This window comes from Brassica napus, chromosome C4 (assembly GCF_020379485.1).
Source record: "Brassica napus cultivar Da-Ae chromosome C4, Da-Ae, whole genome shotgun sequence".
Lineage (NCBI taxonomy): Eukaryota > Viridiplantae > Streptophyta > Magnoliopsida > Brassicales > Brassicaceae > Brassica > Brassica napus.
This window is the reverse complement of record NC_063447.1, coordinates 24,260,999-24,277,228: the sequence shown is the minus strand read 5'-3', so window position 1 is coordinate 24,277,228 and position 16,230 is coordinate 24,260,999. Positions and strand designations below refer to the sequence as shown.

The following is a 16,230-nucleotide window of genomic DNA, read 5'->3' as shown; positions in this document are numbered from 1 at the left end:
GTATACACTACACGAAAGGATACTACATTCGTAGTTAAGGTTTAGATATAAAACAATGATTGGATGACAATAAAATATACACCATTAGTTAGATCATCTAAAATCTCACAAATCTATTAGACCTAATTTCTACACACTACAAGAAAACACACCGAATTCCGACGGAGGTTCCGACGGACACCAAGGTCGTCGGACATTTGTGACGGAATACTGACAAATTTCCGACGAAATCCAAAAAAATTAAGTCGTCGGAATTCCGTCGGCCATTTCCGACGGAATTCCGACGAAATATGGTTCGTCGGAATTTTCCGACGACTTTTCGACGACATTCTGATAAAAAATGTAACCGTTGTAGTCGTCGGAAGTTCGTCGGTATATTCCGACGAATTTCCGACGACATTCCGATTAACAGCAAAGTCGTCGGAATTCCGTCGGTATTTTCCGACGAAATTCCGACGAACCATGTGACCGTTGCCGACAGATATATATGACCGTTGTATAGCCGTTTGGGATTGGACAATTCCGACGGAATTCCGACGGACTGCTTTACATCCGTCGGAATTTCGTCGGAAAGTCGTCGGAGGTCCGTAAGCAATTTCCTATAAGTACAACCCCTCCTCATTCAACTCATTCACACTTCATTCTCTCTTCATTCTCTTTAGTCATAACAATTCCGTGAAAATCATGTCTTCAGAAGTTTATTATCGTTCGTGGATGGATAAACCTCATTTGGATCCGAACACCAATTTGCTTACGGAAGAATACGTTCAAGGGATTGGAGAATTCATGAGGCTTGTTCAACAGCAATCGGATGCAAAAAGTGGTATGTTAAGATGTCCCTGCTCTTCTTGCAATAATAATAAGGTTATAAAAGAATTTGATGTTTGGACTCATTTGTATATGAAAGAGTTTTCACGTAATTATAAAGTTTGGTACCTTCATGGGGAAACTGGTTATGAATATGGTAGTACTAGCGAACCTCAGCCTGTTAGTGAACCTCAGCCTGATATTAGGTTAGAAGAATCTAGAACGGATATAGATTATGGTGTAAGTACTGAGCAGATGGTACATGATCATTATAGAGGGGAAGAACCAAACCCCGAGTCTAGGAGATTTTTTGACATGTTGGATGCAGGAAAACAACCTTTGTATCAAAATTGTAGAGATGGTCATTCAGTCTTATCATCTGCAACTAGATTAATGGGTATTAAGACAGACTATAATTTGGCTGAAGAATGTATGGATGCGATTACTGATTTTGTCAAAGGTATTCTACCTGATGATAACTTTGCACCGAGTTCATACTACGAGGTTCAGAAACTTGTTGCAGGTCTTCAACTACCGTATGAAGTGATAGATGTATGTATTGACAACTGCATGATCTACTGGAGAGCGGATGAGACACGGAATGTATGCAAATTTTGTGGGAAACCTCGTTATCAGGAGACGAGGGGAAGAGTTCCGATCCCATTCAAAAGAATGTGGTATTTTCCTTTGACGGAAAGATTGAAGAGGTTGTATCAGTGTGAGCGCAAAGCAAAAGCAATGAGATGGCATGCAGAGCATTCCACAAATGGTGAGATTAGACATCCTTCAGATGCAAAGGCTTGGAAACATTTCCAGTCAACATATCCAGAATTTGCGGAAGAGAGAATAAATGTTTATCTTGGATTATCTACTGATGGTTTCAGCCCATTTGGAAAGCATGGAAGGCAGTATTCTCTATGGCCAGTTATTGTGACACCGTACAACTTACGGCCGAGCTTGTGCATGCGACGAGAGTTTTTGTTTCTCTCAATTCTCGTCCCCGGGCCAGATCATCCTAAAAGATCACTAGATGTGTTTCTTAAACCACTAATATATGAGTTGCAACAACTATGGGCGCATGGTTTTGAGACATACGATGTTTCGCGCAAAGAAAACTTTCAGATGTGGGCAGTACTTATGTGGACAATAAGTGACTTTCCAGCATATGGTATGTTATCTGGATGGACAACACATGGGAAGCTATCATGTCCATATTGTCAAGATGACACAGATGCTTTCCAACTAAAGAACGGAAGGAAAACGTGTTGGTTTGACTGTCACAGACGATTTCTACCACCTGATCATCCATACCGCAGGAGTAAGACTTCGTTTACGAAGAACAAGCAGGTGTTTGATGGTCCACCTGAGGAAGTTAGTGGGAAAGATTTGTTGAAGCAGTTTAGGTATTTTGATGCAGAAAGGACGCCAGATGTAGGTGGACATGAAAACATTCGAGTCAATGCGGTTGGAGAGCTACATAACTGGCACAAAAAGAGTATTTTCTGGGATCTGCCATATTGGGAGAGTCATCTATTGCGGCATAATTTAGATGTCATGCATATTGAGAAGAACTTCTTCGATAATCTGATGAACACAGTCCTTAACATCCAAGGTAAAACGAAGGATAATTTGAAGTCAAGGTTGGATTTAGTCGATATTTGTGATCGTTCTGAACTTCACGTTGATGAGAACGGTACGGCCCCTTTTCCCATTTATCGGCTAGATGGTGCTAGAAAAGAAGAGTTCTTTGATTGGATTACAGATAAAGTGAAATTTCCTGACGGATATGCATCAAATTTGGGGAACTGCGTTGATAGAAGCGAAGGAAAGTTTACTGGCTTGAAGAGTCATGATTGTCATGTAATTATGCAGCGCCTCCTTCCGTTTGCTTTTTCCGCATTATTGCCACGTAATGTTCATGAAGCAATTGCAGGGATTAGTGTTTTTTTCCGCGACTTATGCTGCAGAGTAGTGACTGAAGAGGGTATTAATAATTTGAAGACAAACGCACCAGTCAGCATGTGCAACCTTGAGAAGATATTTCCTCCATCATTCTTTGATGTAATGGAACATCTTGCTATTCATCTCGCAAGAGAATTGGAACTTGGTGGTCCTGTGCAGTACAGATGGATGTATATTTTTGAGCGTTATATGCATCATCTGAAGAAGATGGTCAAAAATCAAAGCAGGGTGGAAGGATCTATAGTGGCACAGGTGATCAATGAAGAAACTGCAATCTTTGCTGAAAATTATTTTCCACCAGAAGTGCAAACAAAACACCGAAGATCTGCTCGGCATGACGATAGAGGGGAGAGAGCAACATATCATGTTACTGTCCCAAGCATGTTCAAGGAAATAGGACGACTTAGTGGAAAATTCACGAAGCGGAGACTTACGGACACTGAGCACGCTCATTTGCAAACATATTTGCTCACCAACTGTGAAGATGTTCTACAATATGAGAGGTAAAAATATTTATTCATTTATTGTTAGATTAATATTCAATAAATTTATTTCATATTGATAATATTTTTGTATATAGTGTATATATGGCGGAGTTGCGTATGACTCACAGGCATGCAACAGAAGATGAGGTTCGACAACTTAGAGATAACGGATTTGCTGCGTGGCTTCGTAGTTATGTGAGTCATATATCATATTACCCTATGCAAATGATTAGTTTAAATTTAATATATATAAACTAATTAATTTTGCAATCATATATGTTTTTTTTTATAGGTGAATGATGGTTTGGCCAGAGGTTTTGTGTTCGATGATTGGATACGCGAATTTGTGCAGGGACCAAACTATGTGGTCAAATCATATCCTAAATTTTGTACGCGAGGATATGCATTCACAAGGAAAGGTCATTCTAAGACAACATATGATGCTGGTGTTTCATCTTCTTCTGGTGACGATGTCTACTACGGCAACATAAAAGAAATATTGGAAATCCAATTTCCTGGAATGGTTGGATTGCGTTGTGTAGTATTCTATTGTGATTGGTATGACACGACCCCAGATAGAGGAGTGAAGATTGACGCGTTTGGTGTTACATCAGTCCATTCGCGGCGGAAACTTCAATATTATGATCCCTTCATTCTTGGTTCGCAAGCTGATCAGGTATGTCAATCTATTCATAATTTTTTACCAATATAATTAATTAATGTTATATATTGAACTAATACTTGTATAATTGATATGTATAGGTGTGCTACATCAGTTACCCTCGGGTGACGTACAGAGATGATCCATGGGTTACTGTAACGCAAATCAACCCAAGAGGACGAGTGGATGGAACTTCTGATGATGATGAACCATTGCAACCAGAGTCTACCAGCAACGCCCAGGCAGTTGAAGATTTGGAAAATGTTCAACTCGTTGAGAATTCGACTGTGTTTGGACATGATGCTGTCGTACATTCAGAGCCGGAAGCCGAGGTTGGGGAGTTTGATGAAGATTCAGAAGATTCTGATTAGTTTTTTTTTTTTTTTTTTTTTTAATGGTCCGTCGGAAATCCCTCGCAATATACCGACGACATAGTGACGACAACGGGTTTCGTTGAAAATTGTAAAGGTCGTCGGTATTTCGTCGGAAAATACCGACGACATGTTTTTCTATAAAGTTTCAATCATAAAAATCTATAAATTTAGATGCCAAAACTATGAAAATAACACATAATAAGTGTTTAGTATAGTATTAGATCGCAACCGTTCAAATATAACAACTCATTAAAATATTTATGTATGCATATCATTGTTTTCATAACATCTCATCTTAACATTATATACTTATACAATCATATTTATATAAGCTTACACTACAAAAAAATGTTGTTGTGTAAAATCGTGTTATAAAACATTTTTATTGTTAAATCTTTATGCAAATACTATATATATTATCAAAGATTTGGATTTTGCATTTAGAAACTTGAAATGAACACCCTAAACACTAAGTCGTCGGAATTCCGTCGGAATATACCGACGGAATGTAAGAATCATCCCAAACCTTTTTTTTTATCAATTGTTTAGGGTTTTGGAAGTTGATCTCGGATTTTAGGTTGTTTGATTGAAAATTTTAGGATTGAATGGATAGTTTAGGATATATAAGTTAGGATTGTTGTTTGGATTGTTGTTTTAGTTTTTTTTGGAACATTTTTTGATTTTTAAAAACGTTTTTTGATTTTAAAAAACGTTGTTTTGATTTTTTAAAACATTTTTTTTTTTATTTTTAAAAACGTTTTTTGATTTTTAAAAACGTTTTTTGATTTTTTAAAACGTTTTTAAAATTTTTTAAAAATATTTAACAACATTTTTCTATATTTATAAATTTTTTATAATTTTGTATACATATATCTATATTTATAAATTTTTTATAATTTTGTATACATATATATATATATATGTAAATCATGTATAATAAAAATTTTAAAATTTTTTATAATTTTTTTTAAGTTTCCACTAATAAACTATGTATAATAAAACGTTTTTTTTAAAAAATATAAATATTTAACAACATTTTTCTTCATTTATAAATTTTTAACAACATTTTTCTATATTTATAAATTTTTTATAATTTTGTATACATATATATATATATATATGTAAATCATGTATAATAAAAATTTTAAAATTTTTTATAATTTTTTTTAAGTTTCCACTAATAAACTATGTATAATAAAATGTTTTTTTTAAAAAAAATATAAATATTTAACAACATTTTTCTTCATTTATAAATTTTTAACAACATTTTTCTATATTTATAAATTTTTTATAATTTTGTATACATATATATATATATATGTAAATCATGTATAATAAAAATTTTAAAATTTTTTATAATTTTTTTTTAAGTTTCCACTAATAAACTACGTATAATAAAACGTTTTTTAAAAAAATATATAAATATTTAACAACATTTTTCTTCATTTATAAATTTTTAACAACATTTTTCTATATTTATAAATTTTTTATAATTTTGTATACACATATATATATATATATATATATATATGTAAATCATGTATAATAAAAATTTTGAAATTTTTTATAATTTTTTTTTAAGTTTCCACTAATAAACTATGTTTGATGGGTTAATTTTTTTTTTTTAGGGCCGAGGATGAAGCCCGCCCCGCAGCCCGTCTTCGACGTAGTTCGGTGAGCGGTTCCCGTGCATCGGTATCGTCTCATGACTCGGTTCCCGCATATATTCCCGCTCCAGCTCCCTCTGCCCCTCACGCTGCTGCTCAATAGGATCCGGGGGTCATGCCGGTTCATCTATTGGTTCAACAACCAGGTCGAGAGCATCTCCCGTTTCTCCAACCCAACCCACTACGAGGCCATAGCACTTGGTTAGTATTTTTTTTATTTGTACCGTTATATTTTTTCCTTTAATTAACTTGCTAACTTGTATTTTTTTTAAAGGTTCACCAAGTCGAAAAATGGCATTAGCCGGAGCATCAACCAGATGATGTACTCCATGCTCCGTTTTGGATATCCAAAGTGGAGTGTGATCCCTTCCGACGAACGAGAGTTGTGGTTTCGTCAGTTTGCGGTATAGTAACTCTTCATTTTTTTAAAGTTTTTACATTTTTTACATATATTTACTTATTAAATTGTGTTTGTTTTGTAGCAAGAGTTCAACTGGCACTCCGATCTTACGGAAACAGTCCGTAAGAAATTCAACGAAAAGGCCATGGACTCTTACACAAAGCAGATAAACGCGTGGAAGACAGTTTGGCAGAAGAACAAGAAGCCACGGTTCATCAACGGGACGGTGTGGGAGCAGTTGATAGCTCATTGGGAGAAGGAAGACACTGCAGAGACGTCTTCTAGGAACTCCAGGAACCGGAAGAGCGATCGTGGCGGGAAAGGTATGTATGTGCACAACCTCGGCGCTTGCTCCATGTCTACTAAAGAGGATGAACTTGTAAGTTTTTTATTATTATTTATCTTTATATTTTTTAAATAAATATTTTATATATTTCTTGGCTAATAATGGCGGTTTTTTTAGATCGAAGCAAATGACGGTAATCCCGTTGATCGTCTCCAACTCATTAAGGTGGCTCACACTAACAAGACGACGGGTCAAATTCAGGACCCCGTGATCAAAGGTGTAGTTGATTTGGTGGAAGCTGAGATAGTTTCTCAATCTCAGCCTCTCTCTGATGACGGCGACTCCACGAGAGCTTCAACCAACCTGTCTCTATTGCAAATAAATGAGATGGTTGAAAAGGTAATTTTTTTTATTAATATATATTTTTTATAATGTCGATTACTTACTTGTCCCTATTTACTTACTTTAAATATTTTTGTAGGCGGTTCCTAAAAGGAAAGGAGGCCGTTTAGTTGGGTTGGCCCGTCGTGCTTCTTCGTATCCGGCATCTTCTTCGCAAGCTCCGTATGCCGATCCCATGATTCTCGAGGAGCTACATGACAAAGATGAACGGATTGGGGCATTGGAGGAGCAGAACACCACTATCCTTTCGGAGAATGCCACTATTCGTTCGGAGAATGCCACTATCCTTGCTGAGTTGGCATCCCAGAAGAAGTTCAACACCGAGATTATGCAGAAGCTAGATCGTTTGATGTCTTCGAGTTCATCTTAGTTTATTTCGGCTTTTTAAAACTTTCGGAATGTTTTTTTTTTCTATTTCGGTTTGTATGAATTTTAAACTTTATGAATGTTTTTTTCCTATTTCGGTTTTTATGAATTTAAATTTTATAATATTATTAGTTTTAAATTTCCGATTTTTTAAATTTATTAATATCAAAAAATATATAAAAATGCAAAATTAATTTGTAAAAAAAAATGGGTATATACCGACGGACAATGGTCGTCGGAATATACCGACGGACATATATCCGTCGGAATATACCGACAAACCACATTTCCGTCGGAATATACCGACGACCATTGTCCGTCGGTATATTCCGACGAACGTTGTCCGTCGGTAATATCCGACGAACGTGGTTCGTCGGTATATTCCGACGGATATATGTCCGTCGGTATATTCCGACGACCATTGTCCGTCGGAATAAACCGAGGAACACTCTACGTCGGAATTGTCCGACGAACGTTCTTCGTCGGTACGTTGTTTTCCGATGAACTCTGGTCTCGTGTATCCGCATCGTAATATCGTCGCAAGTTCGTCAGAATGACGTTTCTCGGTATTCGTCAGAAAGTCGTCGGAAGTTCTGACGAAATTCCGACGAATTTTTTTTTCCGACGAAACGATACCGACGGACGGGTTCGTCGGAAATTCGTCGGAATCGGTCTATTCCGACGAATTTCCGACGATTTCGGCCATCAGAATCCCCCTGTTTTCTTGTAGTGACAAAATATAAGCATGGAAAATAAACTTTCATCGAAATAAGATCTAACCCTAGGAAACTGATGTACTTGTATTGTTCAACAAAATACAGAAAAAAACTTACACAACCGGGATTTGGAGAGACCAAAATGCAGAAAAAGATAGATATTAGGGTTTGCAGAAAAAGCATCAATGAAGAGTCTTAGAGCATGATTATAGGGTTTCTTAAGAGGGATTTTTAAGTTATTGTAGGATTTAATTAAATCAAAACAAAATTAAAAGGCTGTTATCGATCCTTAAGAAAGGGTTTTGAGGACCGATTACTAAAGGGTTTTTTTACCCCACGTGTCAGCAAACCAGAGGAAACGCATTTATTTTTCTTTTTTCTTTTCTTTTGTTTTTCTCGTCTTCTCCGATTCTCCGCCAGACCAAGATCGTGTTTGACGCTCCGACGAAGATCGTGTCTGCAATCGCTGTGATTTGTGGTGTGGACTAAGTCGGCTTTGAGCAGGATCTATGGATCGTTTGAGAAGCCGTCGGAGAAGAAGAAGGGGTATGTGCTTCCCAGGGCTGATGGTGAAGATGGTGAAAACTGTCACCGTGAGAAGACTTGGAAGAAGAGGTTTTTCTGTGGGCATCTTACAGAAGCCAAATACTGACCAAAACTGGTATTTGGTAGTTTTTTCATTAGACAAACTCTGCTTCACGTTTTAGCTCTGTGATATTGTGCTTGCTATATACATGTTGTGACTGATTTTGATAAACCAGTGCGAGGCATGATGTATTACCGAAAGGCTTTGGAGCTCCAGGCCTTCCTTGATATGGCAAAGGATGAAGGTGCCTCACGAAACTTTGTTATGATTACTTCTAAAACCTGTGTATACATTTCTGAATCTGCTTCTTGTTCTGTTTAAGAATTAATGAAAGGGTACAAGGCTCTCGAGTTAACTAGCGAAGACGCCTCAAAGAGCGGAAAGTCACTCTGGGCTCAGTGTCAAGTCACTTCTTGTTCTCTCTGAACCACAGAGAGGAAAGCCTGTTTTGTTGGTGTCTCTTCTTGAGAGAGCTGCTGAAGTAGTGAAAAACTCGAATGATGGACTGTGGAGAGCCTCGTTTGATGAGTTTTTCACACTTCTTACCAAATATTGTAGGAGCAAGTATGAGACTATACATGGACAGAACCAGGAGAATGCAGCAGCTGAGGTGTTCGAGGCAGCTATAAAGAGGGAGATGCCTGCTGAGCTTTTGCGTGCGAGCCTGCGTCATACGAGTGAAGACCAGCAGAACTTTTTATTAAACTTTGGTCGTAAAGGTTTTTCTTCACCGCCTGTGAGCGAGTTGAAAACCGGTGCAAGGAGTAGCCAGGTGAACTCTGAGTCTGTCAGGGATTAACTTTAACATGGGAGGTCTGTGGATCAAGCATGGAGAACGTGTGAGTTGCTGGTGTAGGAATCTTTCACAAGCTTCAGGTGATGAATGTTGTTTTCTTTTCTTTTTTAGATTGTACGTTTTAGATCTCTTTAAACTTATGGTTGCGTGTGAAAGGATGGGGAAAGAAACATTGAAAGTGGGAGTTGGTCGGGAGAGCTGTGTTTTTGGTGCTCTGGTGATGGAGACTCCTATCTATGTGTAGGACTCTTTTAGGGTTTTAGGAGTTTGGAATGGAGACTAGTGTTTGTGACTCTGTACAGGCTGATGGTGAGTGGTGATGACGCAAGATGATGATGGGTTATGATGGTTTTGATGCGTGCGGGAGCTAACAGCTTCTTTATTGCAGAGAATGTGGTAAAGGTTTCACTTCTTCTAAAGCTCTTTGTGGTCACATGGCTTGTCACTTTGAGAGAGAGAAGAGGGTGTCATGTTCTCATTTTTTTCAGGTCAAGAAGAGTGCAAAGTCATCAGTCATCAGTCATCAGTCATCAGTCATCAGTCACGGACTTATGTAGTAATCACTTGTGTAGGTCAAGAAGAGTGTAAAGTCATCTTCTGTATATCAGTCACGGGCAATGCTTACGTACTAACTCTTGTAGTCTTGTATTCTTGCAAACTCTTGTAGTCATCAGTCAAGAGTTTTGTGAACTCTTGTAGTCTTGTGAACTCTTGTAGTCTTGTCTATATAAACTTTGTATACCAAACTTTTATTCACAACACAACACTCTTCTTCATTCATCACGCATCTTCTCTCATCACGCATCTTCTCTCAAGTTCCTTCTCAAGTTCTTTCTTGAAAACAAGTTTCATAAACAAGTTTATAAACAAGTTTCCTTCGACTTGTAAACAAGTTTTATAAAAAAATTTCATCTCATGGTTTCTTTTTCTCAAAACACTTTTGAGGGATCACTTGATGAAAATTTTGATCAATATTTTGATCAAACCTTTGAGAATTTTTCCATTCATTACCTTTGAGAATTTTTTCATTCAAGCTCGGATGTTTTTTTCCAATTTATTCTCGATTGTTGTACTAATCTTTGTTTTTATGTTTTTTTTAAAATCTATGTTTTAAATGTTATCTTTTAATATGTTTTATTTAATAAATAAATTTAATTTTAAAAAAGAAGTTTAATAATTTTTTTTTAAGTACCCTTAATTAAGAAACTCCCATTGCACCACTCAAAATGGAAGTTTCTTAACAAAAGTTCTTATGTTACATTTATTACTAAAAAAATCATTAAGAACCCCATTAGGGGTTTTAGGGATAATCATGCTCTTATATATAAAACAATTTTGTAGGCTTAGAGCATGATTTTCGCAAAAACCGTTACAGGTTTAAAAATTTTTTTTTTGTCTGATTTAAAAAAAAAAAATTAAAATCTAGCCAATCGCTGGCCGCCACGTGTCGGTAGGACCCGCGAACAGTACAAAAAACTCTCAACAAGCGATCTTTATTTGGTCGTTTATGTCAACGATTTTTAACATTTTTGCGGGGTTTACACACTAAGAAACTCCTTTATCTAGTGCGATAATCCTGGTCTTATGTCGTTTGAGTTGAACAATAGAGACTCTTAATACTTGTATATTTTATTGGGGCCATAATATATTTGTATCTTCGTACGAGAAAGCCCAACATCGATATGTTGGACTTTTTCATTTCTTAAATTTTTTTTTTAAAAAAATCTGAGAAAGGTCCATATATAATTTTCCTTTGGTAAGACAACATTAATCTATCTTTTCTTTTACAAATATGTACTGGATACTATTATCTCAGTCTATATGTTTAGAAAGTTATCTTAAGACTAACTAATATGTAATAAAATAAAATAAAATTAAAGAGTGTGAGCAATATATTTCCATGTAAGTATATTTAAAAATATTAACATTATAGTCCATATTATAAAAATAGAAAATCAATTTTTTTAAGTCCCCTTGAAATGCTTTAATAGTCACAACTCACAACAGTTCCATCGCAGTAAAATTTTAATTAAACACACTGGGAACCATGTAAAATACATTGTTATCTTCAAACAACAAAATACAATATATGGATAGAACAGTTTGTCCATACCATCATAATCATAGTGATATCATCATTATTTTCTTCACTATCATATCCATCAGCATTTGAAACATCCAAGTGTGCTTTGGAAATACATTAAATGATTGGTTGAGCAAAAAAAATATTGCAAAATCAGTTTTGCTAATGATAAGACTCTGAATAGTATGATTTTGAAAAAGACAACATAACTTGATTTGTCTTTAACCTCTTTGTATAAGCTATTCCTTTTTCTTTCTTTTTATCTGAAAAACTAACACTATAGAGGGTTATCATTTACACGAACAGGAGTAAATACTTATTCAACCATATTAAATACATAAAACACAACATTTTATAATATTTATTGGTCAACATTTTTTTATTACTATGGAATAGATGAATGAAGGGAAAAATCAATGTCCGTTTATTGTGTCTGCGGTGAATACATAAGGATGTAGATTGGTCACATCAGAGAGTACACTTCAAAAATTTCTATTCAAAGGCAAAGAAGTCGATGTTAAATGTCAATAATCTTATGATTGAGTATTTGCTGCTTCATTGTTCTTAGGTGTTCTCTTCCTCTTAGCAGCAGATCCTTGATGTTTGTACCGATTTGGTCGGAAACAAGTGAGAGAGACGAAACTCGTCGGTGGGTTAGTAACAAAGGCGTTTATTTAGATCGAGAAGAGGTTTGTCGTTACAAATGAGGAAACAGACGGTGAAAACAAGCCGATGAAACATAGTTCACCGGGAAAGTACAAGTCGGCGAGAATAAAGTAGAATAAGAACCCTAATTCTAGCCGCTAAGTGTGTGTAGTAAATTTCAGGTCTCTTTCCTGATGTCTCCTCGTCTTCTTATACAGCTGGTCTTCACTTCTCCTTACCCTAGGTCACCTTGTTTGATGCGCTTCAGCCCGTCGGGCCGAGTGATTAGGCCGTCAAGATGAGCCGCTAAGACGATCTACTTTTAGTCGTCTGCTTGAGTCGGCTAAAAGTAGTCCCAAGCCGAGCTGGTGTTTTGTCGTTCAGCTCGTAAAGCTGACCTCATACTCACTTCTGATGGGCCAGACCTGCTATCTGATGGGCCTTGTGGGGGAGATGGAATCCACCTCCTACAGTAAGTCCCCCCAGTTCACTTATGAATGGCGCAGCCATTCTCAGTGAATTTTTGAGTTAGGTTCAAAAGGTAGACGGTCTGGCGCCAGAATCAGTAAATCGCTAGCATGGTTGAGAATGTAGCGGACGTCTTAATTATGATGTTTTGTCATTTGTTACGATGCCTCTGTCCCGCCTTTCTTGAGTATCCTTAAATCGCTGTGCGTCGCCTCTTGGTTTTTAGGCCGACTGGATTGCTATCTGGTCTTAACCTGTCTTCTCGGTTTGGTTTGATTCGGTGCGAATTGAAACCGTTGGTCAAGTTTATACTGGACTCTGGTTTACGCTGAGAAGCGGAACAGTCGTGAGAAAAAGCGTAATGGATGGTTTTTCGAGGCCCATTTAGGCCTTTTTAGGCCTAATGATGATACCTTGGGGAAACACGCCCCCTCCTTTTCTATAATAGCTGACCCTTTCTCCTCCTCTCTACTTCTCTCTATAGATTTTGTCATAGATTAGAAGTTGGTTAGATCAGTTAGGAATTATGCCTCCGAAAGAAAAACTGTCCCGGGAACAGAAGGGGAAGGCTGTTGCCTCCGATTCGAGTTCCGACAAAGATGTAGACGTGATTCTTCGCGACACCATGATGGATACTGCAAGTCTTGATCTGACACCCCTAATCGTAGATGACCGGAAATGAAACGGTCGATGTTCTTCGATGGTCAATCCGAGATTGTCATAATAATTCTGATCGCCTTAGACCAACAACCAAAGAACACCAACACTCCTATCATATATCATTCTAGGCTTTTCAACCCGAAAAAGCAATACATGATAGTTAGTTCGTCCGAACAAGGACTAATATCATATGGAACCCGTATTTTATAAACATTCCTTATATATCATTCAAAAGAATCTTACAAAATCTGTTATAAATAAACCTCGAGGTTTTTGGTCAACAAATCTTATACATAAGAAATATCAAAACGACTTTGCAAGGATAATAAAACTACCGCTGACTAATGCTCTTCCTTCCTGTCTTAGAGTAAGGACTCCAACCTACTGGTTACCTGCATCACAAATGAGTCATGATTAACTGTCATGAGTAACTAGTTTACTCAGTGAGTCTAATCCCGCACCCCAAAATATATCAACAATATCTCGAGCAATCGACACCATTTGTATGCAGTAGAAACATATTCCATAAATAATAATTATATATATAAGGCCTATCCTTCCATCATTGTGAATCTAATCTTATACCTTGCTTCATATTCCCGTCTTTCATATCACTCATATAATCATACACATATATATATATATATATATATATATATATATATATATATATATATATATATATATATATATGCAAGACCCGAGAAACCACAAAGGCTAAACGATTTTAGCGAGTTAGCATCACCATCATCGCCGTCAGATATTACAAACATCTAACGCTGCATGCAGTTATACGGCCTCCAGGGTGCGACCCCATCATCGTGTCTTCATGACCTTGTTCCGTATCGCAGGACCAATTCACAGTAATAATCATTCATACATGAATATTTTGGAAGACATGTTTATAATAAGACTCACATGATTAATACTTCCATACTTAATTATATTATATATTATTACTTGAAAACAAGTACTAAGGTTCGGGAGTAAACCTCTATGAACATTCATGAATATTTAATAAGTGTTTACACTAAGTAAACACCTCACCAATTTAATATTGATCAAGAGACTTGCTTATCAATCAAGCGTAATCCGTAATTTCAATCAAGAAACACTCAGTCATAACTCATCAATCATCTATCTAGACTCACCTTTGAATCCATGAGACTGGCTAAGAAAGACTAGACTCGAGCTCACGCTAATCATACTCCGCTTCTGGATCACTCTGGATATAAAATAACCACAACAATCCGGCTGATCCAACCATTTTCCTTGACCATCTGAACTCAAAACAGAACGGGTTGAACTCAACTCAGTTCATAATATTTCAGTTTCAGTTCCGTTCATATCAGTTTGGTTCAAGACAAGTTCAGCTCTGGTCCTAACAATTCAGTTAAACTCAGACTGCATCAGTACATGACAAGTTCAGACCATAGATTCTCGGCTCTGATCAGTTTAAAACAAGACCAAATCAGTTTGGGTTATTTCAGACAGTTCACATACGTTCAGAAACTGGTTCTATGAGACAGATTCAATCATAAACCAACCAAGACTGAACCATATATGAACTTAGACCACTGATCATGACAGGTTAAACAAGACACAGCACTGAGTTCTCATCAAACTGATCTGAAACAGGAGAATGAACCTTACCAAAGTCAACCAAAGCTTTAGATGGTCTCGGCTGATCCTCTTCTTCAAATTGAATTCATGGCTGACATCAAACAGAGAGTTAAGGCACAGTTAAAACTCCAACAGAACAGCGCACAGCTTTAATCCAAACATAAAGCTTCACTAAAACTGATCTGATCAAACTGATCCGAACAACTGACTGAAGATCTTACCGGTTTAGTACTTCGAGATTGATAAGCTGTGAAGTGATCTCATGAATCTTATGGACCATCTATAAATTTTTCACACACCACAGTCACTGATTCAAGCCACAAGAGAGTTAGGAAGGGTCGCCCATGCTCAGATATCTCTTCACAATTTTTTCATGAATTTTTCTTACAGATTTTTTTTCTAAATTTTCTCTCTTTTTCTCTCAGGTTTTCTATGAAAATTATCTTGTTTTACTGCAGGTTATGGATTTCCAGAGGAGAGAAGATGGTGTTTTATAACATAAGAGGTTGCTTCACCTCACGGTTTCCCCTTTACACAAAACTACAGCTTTGTAAGGGCAGGTGACAACCTGCTTCGGTTCACCAAGCAGCACAAGCAGCTGAACCTTTCCTTCCAAAGAAGCAAGCTCCAAGCAGGTGTGCCTTGCACATGACCGATCATTAAACAAGCAGGTAGAGAAGAAGGTGCATGGCACAGGAATGGTCTAGCAAGCAAGCAAGCACACAACTTGGTGCAACTCACATGACTGATTTAGATTAACAAGCAGCTCTCCTTTCCCTCCTTTAAAGAAAGCTTTCTAGCCACATGGTTGATTTTATTTTTTTATTTTACTAAGGAAGCAAACTATCAGCTTGACTATCATTAGACGGGTCAGAAACCATTTATGAAGCTTGTCGATATTTCCCAACAGTTTTTGACTAAATATTTCTCTTCCTTATGGTTTTGTTCTTCTTTAGGATAAAATCATCCATCTCGGATAAAAATCGACCATAATAATTAACACTCGATCAAAACTATCCAGGGAAGGTATTTTGACGACAAGATAGTCTCGTTGAGACATTAATTCAATGGGTCGATTTTATTTTTAATTCTGGTCCAACCAACTCCAAACTGGTCGAGCGGGATTTCTCGACCAAAATTCTATCCGCTCGTGAGGGTCTTTACATTCTCCCCCCCCCTCAAAAGAATTCATCCCCAAATTCTCATAACATGGCTGTACACACTTTACTGAACACTGGAGATT

At 36.8% G+C, this 16,230-nt stretch overlaps 2 long non-coding RNA genes across 5 annotated transcripts; one reads left to right on the top strand and one right to left on the bottom strand.

Moving 5' to 3' along the window:
* Nucleotides 1-8,243: 8,243 nt before the first annotated feature.
* LOC125585315 lies at nt 8,244-8,951 on the bottom strand. Its single transcript, XR_007322229.1, has 2 exons — nt 8,885-8,951; nt 8,244-8,784 (listed from the first exon to the last, which is right to left on the bottom strand). It is a non-coding gene; the product is annotated as an uncharacterized LOC125585315 (long non-coding RNA).
* On the top strand, nt 8,546-10,288 carry LOC111205237. 4 transcript variants are annotated; one of them, XR_002657699.2, is made up of 4 exons: nt 8,546-8,787; nt 8,888-8,956; nt 9,035-9,904; nt 9,997-10,288. It is a non-coding gene; the product is annotated as an uncharacterized LOC111205237 (long non-coding RNA). The 4 variants fall into 4 exon arrangements; XR_002657700.2 differs by having other exon boundaries at nt 9,035-9,910; XR_002657698.2 differs by having other exon boundaries at nt 9,035-10,288.
* The last annotated feature ends 5,942 nt before the right edge of the window (nt 10,289-16,230 follow it).